The 18,442-nt window shown below is 40.7% G+C and overlaps 1 protein-coding gene and 1 non-coding gene across 2 annotated transcripts in view; both read left to right on the top strand.

The window, feature by feature from the left end:
• EXT1 (exostosin glycosyltransferase 1) overlaps positions 1-18,442 on the top strand; it is a 314,862-nt gene that overhangs the window by 203,177 nt on the left and 93,243 nt on the right. The window lies entirely within an intron of this gene.
• LOC119471661 lies at positions 2,865-2,974 on the top strand. Its single transcript, XR_005200718.1, has one exon. It is a non-coding gene; the product is annotated as a U6 spliceosomal RNA (small nuclear RNA).

Genomic DNA, 18,442 nt, shown 5'->3' with positions numbered 1-18,442 from the left:
TGGGGTCTTGCTCTGTCACCCAAGCTAGAGTGCAGTGGTGCAATCACAGCTCACTGCAATCTCCTCCTCCCAGGATCAAGTGATTCTCCTGCCTCAGCCTCCTGAGTAGCTGGAATTACAGGTGCCCACCACCATGCCTGGCTAAGATTCTTTAAAAGATAATACAATGCCATGGTTTAAACACATTTCTAGTAGTTTTGACAGGCCTATTATTAGTCCATTGTCATAGGAAGGGCAATTGAGGGACAGTCAAAGGGCTTTTACCAGCAGATCAAAAGAAAGGAAGAAGGGCTCCTGAGGACCCACCAGCCAGAAGTACCAGGCAGCAAGCTTCCTTTTAGGCATGTGCCCCATCCCAGGCAATACTTTGTATTGTTAGAGTTGGATGTCAGCCTGTTATATTTGAGACTTGGTCAGGCTTTCATTGTTTGATATATTTTTTTATGAAGTTTACTTAGCCTACCCATGTGGTAGGATTTCCTGAAGCTGCTGTAGATAATCTAACCTGGTGTCGTGGCTAAAAAAGAACATGTATATAGTAATTGTAACCCATTCTAAACCAAGAGTAAGACATTGAGAAATGCCAATCAGGCCATTCAGCTGCAACTGGAAATTTAAAACTATCCTTTTCATTTACAAGAAAGAAAATTCACTTCTAGTATGTTATCTTTATCATCATATTAGGCCATATTGTAGATGAGAACACTGGAGTTTAAAGAGATCAGATAGTAGGTAATAAAAGAAGAGCCAACATCTTTAAAACTATAAGTGTATGTGATCCTGTTTGTGGACCAATAGGGATTATACTAGGTTGATTTAGTGAGCTGTGTGGATAATTAATAAATTAAAAAATACGTATTTTTTGTTCCCATGTTTTATATTTATTTCAAGTTTGCAATACAACCAAATTTAAGCGCGCAAGGGTTCCTTGAGAAAGAGGGCCAGATATGGATCTGAAAGCTGGGAATTACCTGCTCCTCTTTCTGTCATCAACTTAATTATTTATAATTTGGGGCTAATTACTATTTCTTTAGGCCACTATATTCTTTACTCAACTAGTTTTAAGTTGTTATTTGTTTTGTTTTGTTTTGTTTTCTTGCTCTGTTGCCCAGGCTGGAGTTCAGTGACACCATCTTGGCTCACTGCAACCTCCACTTCCCACGTTCAAGCGATTCTCCTGCCTCAGCCTCCTGAGTAGCTGGGACTACAGGTCTGCACCACCATGCCCAGCTAATTTTTGCATTTTTAGTAGAGATGGAGTTTCACCATGTCGATCAGGCAGATCTTGAACTCCTGATTTCAGATGATTTGCCTGCCTTGGCCTCCCAAAGTGCTAGGATTACAGGCATGAGCCACGGTGCCCAGCACTTCTGTTTTTATTATCGTCCAGACCCTATTGTAAAATGAGTTTTTAAGAGACTGATTTGTAAGAGATACAGAATAGCTTTAAGTTTCATTTATTCTTTGTAAATCCAGTTTTGGAAAATAGTTCTTTTAAGAGAACATATGTCATCCCCCTTAAACCTGTATTACTGATAGCATTTATTTGCTTAAAGAGTTTTTTTTCCAGCATGTAGTATTTATGCTCATTTTTGGATACCAAATAAATGTTTACTAAATTAGTGAAACTTTAATGTTTGGCTAAAATGAGACAGAAAGCTGTTTCTTTAAACTTTAGATCCTATTTAAGAAATGGAAATATAACCTATGTTTTTGATTGCCCTTTGATTTCACAAGTGAAGTAGCTATTTAGCTTTTTCGAAAATGTCGCAGAGCTGATGTCATCTTACTGTTCAAGTGTAAAAACCTACATGTGGCAGGTGTATTTTATAGGCTTATAAATACCTGAACTTGCTCACAGGCTGATTACTAGACTTTATAAGTTGCTTTAAAAAGTGAGAGCTTCCTACTAGTGGATGAATACTTACCCATTAATTTTTTTTAAAAAAATGTGAATTTAATCAAGAAGACCTAGAATAGATTCTTACCAAGTTCAATGTGGTATGACAGTAAACCTCACAGCATAATTTATGAATTCATATATAATATGGCAGAACCGCTGGCTACTATAAACAGCAAAGTGAGAGCATATTCCTAATTCAGACTATCTCATTTTACATTTTTAATAATTAATGGAGCTTTTCATTTTTAAGTGTCACTACTGAAAGTACTAGCGTGCTCAGCAGTAAGCAGGTGAGTTCAGAATGTTATTTTAAGGTAACAGGGTTCCCACTGACAACAGAGGTCAAAGGATGGACAGGAAGCACACTTCCTATTAGAAAGGGGAACCATCATGATGAAACAGACAGAGACTTTGTGGATTGTTCTCTCCAAACCTTTGTGCAAAGGCTGTGTTGCTGGTACCAGGCAAATGTTTCAGTGCTTGAAAGCTCAGAAAAGTAAGGGTGAGGGTGAAGAGAAGTATGTTGATAGGGGAAATTGCTAAACTCTTAGATGGACTGATTGCATTAGTTATTAAAAGACTAACAATTCATTTTCACGTTTTTACGTTTGGAGAAGCATCTGGATATTGGTAGACCTTGCAGAGGCAGCTTTGTTGTTTGATCTGAGAATTGTTTGAGGGATAGAGAAGAGGAAGAAGGGATTCCTTGAGGAATGCTACCTCCTTTACAGATAATTGAGGGCTGTTTGTGAGGGAATGTGCATAGTCAGCCACGGTCTGGGCCATCTTCATACTTAAACTTTTTTCTTGTTTGCTTTCTATGCTTGGAGTTCTGATTCTCCAAATGTTGAATAATAACCATTCCGAATTAGTCAAGCACTATTGGATGGGGTTTGTGGGACAGAGTAAAACCTGTATGACAAGACCTCTGCCTTCTGCTCTGAGATCTGACGCCTGATCAGGCCACCATCATTCGGCAGCCCATATACTAAAATTGGAACGATACAGAGGGGATTATCATGGCGCCTGCGCAAGGATGACATGCAGATGCGTGAAGCGTTCCATATTTTTAAAAGGAATTTCAGGTGATAAAAACGTTCTAAAAAAAAAAAAATAGATGTAAACCACACACCGTTCTTTCCCAAGGAGCCAAGTGCTTTCCCTGTAAGACATTTTTAATTCATGAATTTTTCAAGTACCCGTTATGTACGTCATCTTTTGGTTTTGCGGTATAGTAGTTGTGTGTTAGAAGTTTAACATAAAAGGTATGAATTCTGTGCCTTAAGGAATTTTGCAAGAAACATTGCATGTGTTAAGACAGATTTTGGATATATTTTCTGAGGTCATAAGGTATAAAAGAGCTGTCATAGTGGAGGATATTTATTCCTGGGAATGACATAGATTTCAACTGATGGCACCTTTGATTGGTAGTGGCTTCCTGGACTGCTGTGTTAGAAGAATTCTAAGCATTCCTAAATTCAATGGGAAATAAATCTATTACATTAGTCTGTCACAGGTATCAGTCTTACTATTATTGCTATTCCTGGTTTGTCTATTCTTCTTACATGAAACTAGTTGAGTAGAGACTTAGCATAGCTAGTATTTAGATGAGTTCCAAATTTGTGTCCTGAGAATTAAATCAATCAAAATTAAATTTGAGCACTTGCCTTGTAAGAGATGCTGTGAAAGTAACACATTTTTGAAGTTAAATGGAAGCGTTAAATGGAATAAGACCTTGAATGGTGAGAAATGGTCAAACAACTACTATAAGAATTACGAGGGAGAGAATACCATGCCAAGAGTCTTGCAAATCAGGGATACTAAAGAATGATGAGGCAGAGTTGGTTTTATGTAAGCAAAAGCAAATAGGAGGAAGTGTAGCCTTTTTAAAGAAATCTCAGTACCATAGCCTGTTGGGAGAGATTATTTGTGATTTGGAGAAATGGGAGCCACCAGCAAGTGGTGGCGGGCTTGGAAGTGATGGATTTTTTTCATGGTCTTTTTCTTCTGACTCTGAGATTATAGGTCCCTAGAAGATAAAAACCTGGCCTTTCATTCCACAAACTTTTGTTTTGTTTTGTTTCATTTTGTTTTGTTTTGAGATGGACTTTTGCTCTGTTGCCAGGCTGGAGTGCAGTGGCATGATCTCGGCTCACTGCAACTCTGCCTCCCCATTCCACAAAGTTTTATCCAGCTGCTCCTCATGTGCCAGGCACCATATTAAGATGACAGGACTTGGTTTGGACTCTGTCCTTGATGATTCTTTAGAACAGACCAGGAATAGGGAAGGGAAGGAGGGAATGATATTTGTTGGTACCTACGTGCCTCTTAAAGAAAGTTACTCTTAACTCCATTATACAGAAGAGAAAAACCAAGGCTCAGAAATGTTAGTTTGCCCATGGTCAGCCAACAGAACTAGATTTGAATCTAGGTCTCTCCCACTTGGAATTCTAGCTTCTTTTCACCAGAGTTCCTATAAGTACACTTTGATCAACTGGTATATTTATAGGCCTTTTTTATTTAATTTTTTTTCTTTGCTCAGAGCCAGAAATGGAATGTTCTTTTAGTTATTTTTTGAAAGATACATTTAAAGTCAGCTTTTTTAATTGAAGCATAATGTATATCCATAAAAAGTCCACAAATCTTAAATGTCCATCTTGACCAGTTTTCACAAAGTGAACACATCCTTTGTTACCACTTCCTAGAGTAGAAGCTAAACACAGAATAATTTTTTTTCTTCACACTTCTTTTTTTCCTATTCTTTCTCCTTTCCCTTTCTCTCCTATTTCCCTCTCCCTCACCTTCTCCACACCACCCCATTTTTTCTAGCTGAAGCATTCTCTTGGACTTCTTGATCATAGAATTTAGTCCCAAGGATTTTTATGAAGCCACCTTGTGTTGGGGAGGTGGGTCATATTCTGAGGTTCCCCTCTTACGGGAATTACTTTAGTTATAAGAGAGTAAATGTGCCTCGAGTGGTGGCTCAGGCCTGTAATCCCAGCACTTTGGGAGGCCTAGGCGGGTGGATCACGAAGTCAAGAGATCGAGACCATCCTGGTCAACATGGTGAAACCCCATCTCTACTAAAAATACAAAAAATTAGCTGGGCATGGTGGTGCGTGCCTGTAATCCCAGCTACTCAGGAGGCTGAGGCAGGAGAATTGCCTGAACCCAGGAGGCGGAGGTTGCGGTGAGCCGAGATCGCACCTTTGCACTCCAGCCTGGATAACATGAGCGAAACTCCGTCTCAAAAAAAAAAAAAAAAAAAAAAAAAGAGTGACATGAATCATGAGTGTTGATTTCATTCTATATTAAGTCACATTCCAACATTTATTACATAACTAGAATGTACCAGCTTCTATGATATTTTAAAGAATATACCCATTTCAAGCTTCACAAATATTCCCATTTTACACATAAAGCAATGGGTATGTTTATGGGTTAAAGTGACTTACCTAAAGTAATATGCAGTCTAGTAAATGGTAGACTTCCTTATACTCATCCACTTTTCCTTAAAATACATCACAGCTGTCTGCTTTTACCTTCATTCTTTGTTAAACATAAGTTTGCATGCTTAAAAATAAAACTAAATTAACTGAGAAGGACAAAGGCACACCAGGTTTGTTATAGGAACTGCTTTTTTCTTCCCTTTCTTTTTTAGAAAAAGAACTTGGATTCCAGATAATCGTAGTCCTGGAAATAGGACAAAGTTTCATATTTGAGAAGCTATTCTCACGTTTCCAGTTATCCTTAGGAGCTGGTCTTGGCAGCCATGTTTAGTATCACTGTTAGTTTGAAGCTGTTGCAACTGATTTTCTTAGCAGAACCAGAAGTTCCTGAAGAGACACTGAACAATAAGTCATATTCTTTATGTTCTAGTTAATTGCAGACAAATTTTAAGAACTTCACGTCAGTTACTGTCCCTTGAGTAACCCATGCCCATGTTCCTTAGAAATGCTTTATGTACTTTGTTTTTTTTTTTTTTTTTTGAGACAGAGTCTCACACTGTTGGCCGGGCTAGAGTGTAGTTGCATGATTTTGGCTCACTGCACCCTCTGCCTCCCGGGTTCAAGCGATTCTCTTTGCCTCAACCTCTAAGTTGCTGGGATTCTGGATGCGCTGTACCACACCCATCTATTTTTTTGTAGTTTTAGTAGAGACGAGGTTTCACTGTGTTGGCCAGGCTGGTCTCGAACTCCTGACCTCATGATCTGCCTGCCTCGGCCTCCCAAAGTGCTGGGATTACAGGCATGAGCCACCGTGCTGGCCCTAAGCCACTGTGCCCATCCCTACTTTACATACTCTTTGAGAATTGATACAAATGAAGTTCAAGAGAAGTACATCTAAGAATTTCACTGTTTTCAGCTTCTGCCATTAGAAGAACTATTACAGTTTGAATTTTTTGGCCGAAGGCCTACTTCATTATTTTTAGTTCTTTCTCATGCTTTTGCAAACCCAAGAACACTAACATGTTGGAATTGAGTCTGTCCTTATATTCCTGATTAGAGATGCCATTTAATTTGATATTTTGATAAAGACTGTCTATGGCAAGTTGTCGTAGGACTAATTTCTCTAGAAAAGCAAGAGTCTGAACAAAAAGGAGGCAATAGGGATTTAAGTATAGGTCTCTGGAGATTGAAAATAATTTTTAACACTGACTCCTTTCTGGAATGCCATATTAATTCATGTTTAGTTGAATCCATGGTAAATCTTTAAATGCGCGTGTGTTTGATTTTAATAGCTGATTCTAACTCAGAGCTGATCGCCACTTTGGGAAATTTATAAAATGTTCTAATACATTAATAATAAACATAGAGTTTCTAAGTGGAAAATGAGAGTATTTTCTTTTCTCCCTTCATTTATCTGGGAGTTTTGGCTCACCAAGGAGGTGTGTTGTATAAATGTCTGGACAATCCATGGAGCTGAGCTGGCATTAGAGTCAAGTAACACTCCTCCTCTTTCCACGTTCCTTAATATCTTCAAAGGCATTGGGGGTTTCACCTTAGCAGCTCCCTATTTTGTCTTCTCCTTAGTTTAAACCTTCAAATATAGCCGAACATGGTAAAACACTCCTCAAATGGGGGAGTACCAGAAAGACCAGATACGTGGTTTCATGCTGCTTTTGTGCTGGGCACAGATCTAAGCAAAAACAATGTTGTGTGCATATTAAGAGCTTAAATACAGATGGAATGAATGAATGATTTATGACAGAGCAGGTTTTGGAGCTTGGTAGTAATACACAGAAATCTCAGAATCATGCCTGTTCGTGGAATAAAAAGTAAACAACTTTTCTTTGTAAGGTTAGAGACTGGATGGGAAAATCAGGAGTATCTACGACGCTAAAGAAAGAAATTCCTTATACCCAGATTGTTGGGTGTATTTGCAACATTCCTCTCATTGCCTGACAATGATAGGGATTTTATTTAAGGATATGTGTGCTAAATCAAGAACCTGAGTTTTTCTTTGGAGGTAATGGAAGAGAAAGGAAAATAATGAATGGAAGAAGATGCCTAATATATTGATGTTTCACCCTTGCATCCTCTTTCCTCTCTGCACAAGGTCAGTGGAGGTTGTAGCAGGTCATTATATTGTTTTCCTAATACGTTTTGCCATTTATTTTGTTTGCCTGGGAAGCCATAAAAGTGCTGGTGTGAGCTAATTATTGTAACAATGCATGGCCAAGTCAACAATGACATCATAGAAGATGCTGGGCTCTTAATGGAACTGAAAAATTCCTATCACCTAGTGGCATCATAGCTGTTATACTGTCTTGGCACAATGCATTGCTCACACATTTGTGGTGATGCTGGTTTAAACAAATCTACTGTATTGCCATTTTATGAAAGTATAACACATACGATTATGTACAGTACATAATACTTGCTAATGACAATAAATGACCATGTTACTGGTTTATGTATTTACTATACTATAATTTTTTATTGTTATTTTAGAGTGCACTCATTCTACTTATTTAAAAAAAAAAAAAAGTTACCTGTAAAACAGCCCCAGACAGGTACAATTTCAGAAGACGGCATTGTTGTCATGGGAGATGACAGCTCCATGCATGTTCTTGTCCCTGAAGATCTTCCAGTGGGACAAGATGTGGAAATGGAAGACAGTGATATTGATGATTCTGACCCTGTGCAGGCAGTAGGCTAATGTGTGTGTTTGTGTTTTAGCTTTTAACAAACAAGTTGAACAAGTAAAAATATATATATAGAGAGAAAAAGTTTACAGGCTGGGTGCAGTGACTCATACCTATAATCCCAGCACTTTGAGAGGCCAAAGCAGGTGGACTTCTTGAGCCCAGGAGTTTGAGACCAACCTGAATAACATAGTGAAACCTCATCTTTACCAAAAATGCAAAAAATTAGCCACGTATGTTGGTGTATGCCTGTAGTCCCAGATCCCTGGGAGGCTGAGGTGAGAGGATCACCTGAACCTGGGAGGTCGAGGCTACAGTGAGTTGTTACTGCGCTACTGTACTCCAGCCTAGGACATGGAGTGATATCCTTTCTCAAAAAAAAAAAAAAAAAAGTAAAAAAGAAAGAAAATATTTTTGTACAGCTATACAATGTGTTTGTATTTTAAGCGCAGTGTTATTATAAAAGAGTCAAAAAGTTTAAAAGTTTATAAGGTAAAAAAGTTATAGTAAGGTAAATTATTATTGAAAAAAGGAGAAAATAATAAATTTAGTGTAGCCTGAATGTACAGTGTTTATAACAGTGCGCAGTCATGCCCTAAGCTTTTGCATATGCGCACCATTCACTCACCCAGAGCAATGTCCACCTTGCAAGCTCTGTTCATTTTAAGTGCCCTAAATAGGCATACCTTTTTTTATGTTTTATATCGTATTTTTACTGTACCTATTGAATTTTTAGGTATGTTTTGATACATAAATACTTACCGTGTTGTTAAAACTGCCCAGAGTATTCAGTACAGTAACATGAGGTACAGATTTACAGTCTAGGATGTACAGGTGACACCATATATCCTAGGTGTGTGGTAGGCTGTACCACCTAGGTCTGCATGAGTACACTCTATGATGTTCACTCGACAACAAAATCTCCTAATACCGCATTTCTCAGAAGGTAATTCCATTGTTAAGTGACACATGACTGTATTCTATCTAAAAGAGTGCCCTGGTCCCTGGAAAATGCCGGATTTGATACTCTAGATTTCATTTCTTGCAGACCAGAATGCTGGCTTCACTGTAACTTTTTACTGAGTCCTCTCTGCTTCATATAAGACTGAGTTTTGTACAGAGTTTACCTTGGTAGGAATTGGCGAATGCTCTTAGTATAGCAGGCGTTTGGGGCAGGCAGAGCTGTGCTTGAACCCTAGATGTGTCAAGATTACTTGAGGAAAAGAATTTAAAACACTTAGCGTCAATAAGTACCAATAAATGGTAGCTACTAGTTTGCTAATATTAATTTTCCCTTTTCTTCAGCCTTTGTTTACCCTTAGTCCCAGGAGCCACCAAATTTACTATTGCTGAATGTGTGGCACTCAGGCTTGTGAGAGCAGAGGGCTTAGGAACAGCAGCCTGTGCTATGGAAGCTGGGTCTCTGGCTGGCCCCAGGCCTCTGCTGACTCCAAGCCGAAGGATTGAATTCACTCACTTTGGCAGCTGCAACTTGGCAAATGTAGCAGCTTAGCCTGTTTGTCAGTGAGGGGACTGAATGCAGGATGGAATGGAGACCTACCCCAGAATTAGACTTGAGGTGGTCAGCAGCCTCCAACAATGAATTTATTTCATGACCTCACCCCTGAGGCTCCACCCTATCTCCCACCATTCTTAGTCATGAATTGGAATGAACTCAGGAAGCATCCATGCCCAGGTGTCCTCTGGCAGACAATAATCATACAATAAGATTGTTTTGAACTTGCTGTTAAAAACAATGTGAAGCGCTTCCTCATTTGATTTTTCTGTAGGAAAAGCATGTGGTGTGTATAAAATCCCATGCCTTTCGGGAGAAACAGTGCTGATGTTGCCTTAGCAAATGTCATTGCTCTGCTTCGCTGGGCGCTTCCAGACCATCATTCAGCTCAGGCGTCATTTCTAGTCATCTTTCCTGACCTCTTGGCAGGATTTTTCTGCTCTGGGCTCCCACAGAACACTTCTCTTCAAGCACCCACCACATTATGGGGACATGAACTGTTTGCACATTGGATTCCCCACTGTGACACATGCCCCGTGAAGGCAGAGACCTTCCTGTAGTCACTTTGGTGAATGCATCTCTTAGCCCAGCACCTGGCATGTGGTGGGACCTCAGTCCATTTTGCTGTAGTTGAATGGAGAACCTCACCAGCTCATCAGGGGGCTCTCTTGCTCATGTAACTACAGTTTGAGTTTAGATCCACTCTTATGAGCACACGGTAAGATATTTTGACGCACAGTGGCAAACAGCACTCAAGTTGCCACATATGGCCATTTTTCTCAGACATGTACTTTCCTGACTTCCCAGCCCTGAAAGGTGGCATCATCTAAGACACCTGAAAGCTGATAAGCTTTTGGTTGCATTTATCTTGCTGCTCCTTGAAACACAGGCCTTAAGGGCCTTTGAGACATAATCTTCAGTTTCCCCCAACCCCTAGTTGGATTAATAGATTTATGTAGCTGTTGAACACAAGCTGCCTCAGAATGCTTGTGTTTTAACTCAGTAGGAACCCAGCTGATCCTTTCGAAAGCAACTTTTAAGAGAAGCTGATGTCCTGTGAACACGTTAGCAAGCTGTCATTGTGACTTTGTCAGCAGGCTCATCTCAGAGCATCTGCAGACTCATTTTGAGATTGCCTAATTATTTATACACGCAGATTTCTCTCTTTTCTGGCGTTGGGCTGAGATGAAGCTGGTTCTTAAGTATGGGGTAGATATATTGTGAATGCTTTGTCATTAAAATAGGTCACTTTTCTGTTTTGCTCCTGAAGCTAGTATTAGACAATTATATTTCTCCCAGCTTCTAGAGCTATAAAACCATATTTTTAAAAACTCACCTTTCCAGTGTTTGCAAAATGTGAGCACAACATATACTACTGCCAGTCTAAAATGTGTGTGTTCAGACAGAGAATGTAAATTTAATTCTAGTAAGTGCTTATTCTAAAGACCATCTTCTCTCCAGCGTAAATATGTGCTTATCAGTATAGAATAAGTGTATTCAAAGAATAGGAGAGTAAATGGCCTTTTATTTAAATGGCTTTTTTTTCCCTTTGGGAAATAGTGAAAGCTTCATTATCAATCACTTCATTTTCACCAGCGTCAGATTTAGAGGGTAGAAAAAGGAAGCCTTTGGGGGTCAGTGTTTTGAATCAAAACAAATCAGAAATTGGTAAAACTGTAGTTTCCTGACTATTTACTGACCTGATTGGAGTCATTTTCTTAGCTTGGAAGAGCTGTGTTCATTCATTTTTATTTTTATTTTTTCCTGCAGTCTGGGTCTAGTAGGTAATGTGGAAACCATGCACCATAAATAAATTGTTGCAAGATAACAAATAGAATTGGAATCTCTGCTTGCATTTACCTGAGTGTGTGTGTGTGTGTGTGTGTGTGTGTGTGTTTCCTTATATCCTGCTCTGCCTAACAAGGCCAGTCATGTGCTTTTTAGGATGTTTTGTGTCCTAACTTAAAAAACCTCATGAGATCCACAGTCATTCACACATTTTATCAAACCTAGAAAAGTGACAGTGGGAAAATAAGTTAGAATTCAACTTGTTGCACAGGTATAATTAAACAATGGCTGAATCAAAAAGAGCCTTCACAATGTGAAAGTACCACAATTCTGTTAACCAGACTGCATTTGTAGTTTTCCGTCTAATCTAATGCATTCACGACTTTCAAGTCCCTAGCTCCTTCTCTCCACCAAGTTTGCAGGATTGAAACTAGGAAAAAGGGCAAACATCTAGAACATCCCCCAGCTGGCCTTGCCTGGGACAGTGTGCCCACCAACTCACAGGAAGGAACTTCCTCCAATGAACAGGATCTTCACACATTACTTCTGAGAGCAAAGAAATAAGAATGGAGACCCCAGTATGGGATCTTGGAAGCCCCCAGAATGTATGTGGCTAATTTGAAGCTTTGGTTGTTAAAACAGCACTGTGACACCTCTGATTTTGAGTTCACTCTATGCACTGTGGGTCCATGGGAGACAACAGGATGTGGTGGAAAGAGTACACTTTGGGGTCAAGAAAAATTAAGGAGCCATTCCTGGCTTTGCCTTCTAGACAAATGACTTTATCTTTTATCTAGAAAATGGGTATAACAAGAAGAACAATAATCACTTAGAAAGCATTTTGTGCTGAGTCTTATGTTCAATAATATTCTTACCTATGAGGTAGGTTCTTGCATTTAAAGTGGACCAAACTTGAGGCTTAAAAATGCCAGGTGGCTGGTTGTGGTGGCTCACACCTGTGATTCCAGCACTTTGGGAGGCTGAAGAGGGCAGATCACCTGAGCCCAGGAGTTCACGACCAGCCTGGCCAATATGGTGAAACCTCAAAACCTTGTCTCTACTAAAAATACAAAAATTAGCTGGGCGCGGTGGTGCACCCCTATAATCCCGGCTACTCAGGAGGCTGAGGAGGGATAATTTCTTGAACCTGGCAGGCGGAGATTACAGTGAGCCGAGATCAGGCCACTGGACTCCAACCTAGGTGACAGAGCGAGACTCTGTCTCAAAAAAAAAAAAAAAAAAGAAAAGAATAAAGCCAAGCAATGGGCCACAAAGACACTCTTGGAAAGTGGTAGATCTGATACTTAAAGCAAGGCCTGCTTTAGATCCAGAGCTCAAGTCCTTAGCCAATGTGACCTTTCAGATTACTCCAAGTGTTCATCGACATAACACAGGAACAGTGCCTAGCACAGATTCCGGCACACAGGGGACCTGCAGTAAAGATAAACCCACTTTGCCACTTTGGCTCATGGGGGAAAGCAGTCAGCCCTTAGCTTGTCCCTTAGCAGCAAGAGTGCCACACCATCTGATGCATGACTACCAGCTACTTTTGAATCCACTTGGAAGTACAATGTGCATGCTCTGTGCCCTGCTGGATATGAATTTTCTCATTTCTACAAGCTCTAGGTTACAGGGAATACAGCCACATGCAGCTAGTATGGACAGAACAACTAGTTCCGGTTGAATTATTCAGTTCTTAACTGTCCGCAGCTTTGGCATCTTAGAAACACAGCCTTAGCCTTGCATTCTTTCCACTTGAAAAATATAATGTAGGTGCCCAGCAGGGAAATTCCGTGGACAGAATAGCTGGCAAGTGGGGCACTCTTAGAGCAGGGAGGATGCTGAGCAAGTTGGGGTGAAGGGAAACATGGAGGCAGAAGCTGGGGGGCTGGGACCCTGGGTGGCAAGAAGCTAAGCAAAGATTGTCATTCTTCCTTAGGGCTAGAACCTGTGAACCTGAACCCTTTATTGAAGGGCACTGAATTTAGAAGGCTGCTCTTCTGTCTGTCACTTGTTCTTTCTCTCAATGTAATTAAGAAGACTTAGAAGAAGGAATATTGTAATAAAGCCTAGATAAGAACCGGCTCTCCATCCACCTCCCCAAATCCCTAAAGCCTTGTTTGATTTTAATATTTTTCTTTTGGATTTCACTTTGCTGCTGTGTGAAGGGGCAGCAGGTGGGGAGGGCAGAGAAGAGGGTTCCTGGGGAAGCAGAAACACTTATGGAAACCCATTTTTAATCTGGATGATGGCTCAGTAATGTAAGCTGTGAGAGTTGGCAGAGGAGTGAAAACTGTAGGATTAATGGCCTTGGGCCTAATTCCCTGGTACCTTTTAAAAGGCCAGCTAACCAGCTGGCTTCCTCTGTTTGCTCTATATACACTCGCTCCCATATCTCCATTGTTTTTTGCTTTTCTTTTTGGCTGATTTTTAACTCCTTCTCTGAATCTGAATTTTAGCATCAAAGTAAGGTGAAAGAGAGAGTTGTATGTATATGATGATTTGTATTAAAGATGCTTAGAAATTAATATACTAAAGGAAGACTGGTACTAAAATACAAAAGGTGATGATTTGCATTATAAAGTAATCTGGGTTTTTTGGTATAAGTTGTCTTTAAATAAAAACTCTCTTTGATTTGGGCATGCATATGTACACATGCACACATACGCATAGACAGTCCTAAGCATGTGTGCCTCAATGTGAGTTTTCAAGTTTAAACCCTTGGAGCATGTGTTTTCTGTACAGGTGGAAATGAAGTCCAACAAATGTTATCAATTCTTGTGAGGTTCCAGATAAAATAGACATGCACGATCTTCTTTACGTTTTACAACATTACTGCTTTCTCCAAGTGCCCATATATATCTCTTTCAGAAACCCATGTGATCTGTAAAGCAGGTAGGCCATTGTGGAATTATATATCTGTGTGCTTTGATCTGCATGTGGGCTGCTGGAAGCTTGAGTGTGCAGGTAATGAGCGTTACTTTGGATGCAAACGGAGGCACTGGGCAGGAAGCAAAAGGAGGGTAACTTTCTCCAGCAAAGGAGGACATAATTAGTGTTTCCAGCATGAAACCTTTGAAGTGGGTCAGCAGGAAAGGCAGAAAAAGCAAAGCAGCCAGACATCGGAGAATCAGAATGTTTCTTGTTGCCTAGGTTATTCTGATAGACTTTGAAATGCCAGTCCCTATTAGTTTGGTGGGTAAACATTCTCATTATTTTCTGTAATTGGCATTATTATTGGAAGATAATTAACGACAGTAACATTTTCCTATAACACTCAGACCTGGATGGGTCTTAATGACTTCCACTCAGTCTTGCGTGAAGTTGTTTACTGTTTGATTTTTGAGTGCTTGAAACTACTTGGGGTTCTGGCTGTGAGTGGACTCCACTGGCCCTGCTATGTTTTATAATATAACTGCATTGACCACACCAGTCAAATTGTCTTCGTTCTTTCTGTCCTAGCCTAATGCCTGGCCAGAACAGGCACCCAGTAAAGGGTAGCAGTTATTGCAGCATTTATCAACTACAGCATTAGAACCCGTTTATAACTCCTGTTTATAACTCATGACTGTTTTATGTTCATAGAATATGCCTGATGTTTTTGGATTGTAGAGTGCTTTTTACCAAATCCAGGTAAACCCCACAGAGACCCTGTTAGGGCTGAGCCCAAGCAAGCCAGATGTTATCAAATCACTCACTGTAACTTCACATTCTTCCCTGGTTTACAATGATTTTGATCATGTCATCTAAGATGACATCATGATCTCATTGACAGTAGATTATTAGTTCACCCGTCAGAGGTTGCGACAATTGGATACAGCAAACCCAGAAGCTTATAGACATTGCCAGAACCCGGAAGCATACTCAGAAGCATCAATATTTGCCAGTCGATGCTTAATCTAATCAACCTTTTTATATTTAGTGAAACTCTAATATCTACACATTTCCATGTTTATTTTTAGCTCCTTTATCACTTCCTGTCGTTCCCTTTTGCTGTCCCTCGCCTCCTCAAATGAGGTTCCAGAATTAAACTGGACATTGTAAGAAGGGAGGCGGCATTATTTAGAATGTGTTGCCTGTAACACATTTAATTTGCCACAGTCTGGATCAGTCACGGCCTCTCTAACTACAAATGGCAGAGGTGGCTGCCTTGGGAAGAGGCACTCACACTGTCCGTTCTCTGCTTTTAAACAGGGCCTGGTCGCGGTTGGAAGGATGTGGCATAACTAATTCATAGTCCCCAAAGGGACATATTTCTCCAGGATTACTTAAAAAGGAATTAAAGGCAGGGAGATGATGGGGGTGGTGTGGAGGGAAGCAGGTAATACTAGGAATATAGGTACAAGTAAGACTGTCTTTTTCATTGTTTCTGTTCATTTTAAAAGCATTGCGAAGTAGAGGTGGATCAGGAAACTTGTGCTGTAATCAACCCCCTTGCTGCCCAAACACTGGCCTCATACACAACTCCAACAGAACCAGCATGGAGGGAAATATTCCAAGGGGTGTTTACTCTGCTGATGTCAAAGAAAAACACACACACCTGTAGTCCCAGCCACTCAGGAAGCTGCGGTAGGGGGATCGCTTGAGCTCAGTTGTTCAAGACGAGCCTGGACAATATAGCGAAACCTCATCTCAACAACAACAACAAAAAAAGTAAAAGACTAAAGAAAAGAAAGAAAAAGCAAACCAGACAGTGATTAGAGTGGTAAAAACAGATTTTAGTCAGCAGCTATTGCAGTAGGAGCCTAGTTCTGAACACACTTGAACGAGTGAGGAGATACAGCCAAAAGGCAGGGTTAGGGGGTCAGTGGNTCTTCCTGACTTAGAGCCTTCTTTCCCTCAAGGGCATTCTCAACAAAGGAGTATAACTTTCAGATCTGTAAACTGCCACCTTATTATCCTATTAGCCCCTAAAAGGAAATATCAGGAGTAAGGAGGATTCTTGCTAAACAGACCTAACAGGAGCTGCTGAAGGCAGGCCAGGGGGATCAGGTGTCACTTAGGGAATGGTGAGAATGATGAATTCAGTCAGATAACCAGGGTGGGGATTCTTACTAAACTGATTTAACAAGATTTTCACTAAAACTAGGTGATAAGGGTCTGGCAAGGATGGACTTGGAAGATTGAGGCTGATTTTATTTAATCAAGAAGGGAGTCTTGTTACTGGTCACTGTCTCATCTCAGTGACTCAGAAGTACAGCAACGGTGGCAAATGTTTCGCTTACTCAAAGTGTGGTTAGTCCAGGCTGCAGTGAGAGGTGGAAGGCACCAGGGATTGGGGTAGGCTCAAATGTTCATCGTCGCAGGGGATTTAGCAGCCTGCTTGAGTGTAAATATCTTGAATTGATGTTACTGGGCCCTGTGAAGGTCAGCCTTGATCCTTCTTGCCTCACTGCCCAAATTCCATTTTCACCCAGCAATCCTCAGAGGTTTCCAAGTGCCTTTTGTTTCTTCATGCCACTCTCCCTGTAAGCTTTCCATATGGCCATGGAACAGGTTTATCCAGTCCTGTAGTATTAACAGTATGGCTTTGGCTGTTCTTGGAGACCTTTCCTTCTGTTCAAATGGCTTCTCTGTGCCGCATCTGTTGATATATAGGAAAATGCTCATGTTTTCCCTTTAACCTGATTGTACTTGGAATCTTTTATTTATTTAGCAGAGAGTTCACTTTGAAAAGGAAGATAATGGTGTGTCATAGATATTTCTGTTCTGAAAGAAGTAAGTTCAAGGAAAGAGAAAGGAGTATGCCATTTATTCATGCATCCATCCACTCTCGCCTTTGGTACACATGTGCACATACCAGTACATTCATGTATGATGTGTACGTGTACTGTCATGTGTCCGCTACTTTGTCAGGAATGTTTAGAATGGAAACAGTGAACACAATTTTAAATGTAGAAGATCGTGCTGATATTTTGGAATAACATCCAAAACCAGGTTCTTGATTTCTCTGTCTTCACCCTTCCCAACACGCCACTTCTGCACTTTTCCCCTCAGTAAAAAGCGAGCCGCTTCTCCGAGTTGCTCAGGCCAACACCCTGCAGTTGTCTTTGACTCTTTTCTTTCTCTCCTGTACGTCCCACTGATCTGCACATCCTTTTCTTTGTGTCTCTAAGATATACCCAGAACTCAACCGGTTCTTACCACCTCCACTGCTGCTTCTATGGTGCAAGCCACAGTCACCTCTCACCTGACCATGGCCACAGCCTCTCTCTTCCATTTCCCACCTTGACCCCTACAAACTCTTCTCCACACAGCAGCCGCCAGGGGAATCCTTTTAAATGATAAGTCAGCTACATCTCCCCTCTGCTCAAAATCCTCTGTGGCTTTATGTCCATATCCTTCGCTGGGACCTACAAAGTCCTGTAGTTTGATGCCACCTCCCACCCCTCTTCTTCCTCACTAGTCTCCCAGATGACAAGTGTTCTCTAAACAGTAGTAATAGTAGTAGAAATAGAAGCAGCCGCTTGAACCTGGTAAGTTTTCTTACCAGATTCAAGCTGGCTTTTGCTGGCAAGACTCCTCCTGTCAAAAGTATCCTTGTGAGATCATTTTACTTTGGGCATCGTCCTAGGCGAATGCATTGCAGACTTTGCTGACAAGTCCGTAAGCAACAGTTAGCAGTGGTCTGTGCAGTTCTGGGGTAGGAATCTTCCTCTGGATGTCCAGTGCTCAGGAGGTGGTTAAACTGGAAACAGAAACACTGTCAGCAGAAAGATGAAGCCACCCTCTGCCATCAGTGAACTGGTGCTAAGAAAACCCTGCTTGCCCTCACTCCTGCTTAGGATGCTGCCTTTAACCTTGGTCCTTAGGGTGGGGAAAGCTCTTCTGAATATTTTTTATGTGAGGAGGGGTAAAGGGTTCAATAAACACCATGACATGCGGTGCTGCCCCTGCATGCAGCAGTGTTCAGTGACTTCTTTTGAGTTCATAGGAAAAGTATATTTACATATATTGAATCCAGGGCCATGATTTTGATCACACTCACTCTGTCTTCCTGACTTAGAGCCTTCTTTCCCTCAAGGGCATTCTCAACAAAGGAGTATAACTTTCAGATCTGTAAACTGCCACCTTATTATCCTATTAG

This window comes from Cebus imitator, unplaced genomic scaffold, assembly GCF_001604975.1.
Source record: "Cebus imitator isolate Cc_AM_T3 unplaced genomic scaffold, Cebus_imitator-1.0 Scaffold68, whole genome shotgun sequence".
NCBI lineage: Eukaryota > Metazoa > Chordata > Mammalia > Primates > Cebidae > Cebus > Cebus imitator.
Note: the sequence above shows the minus strand (reverse complement) of the source record. Positions and strands in the feature narration are given on the sequence as shown.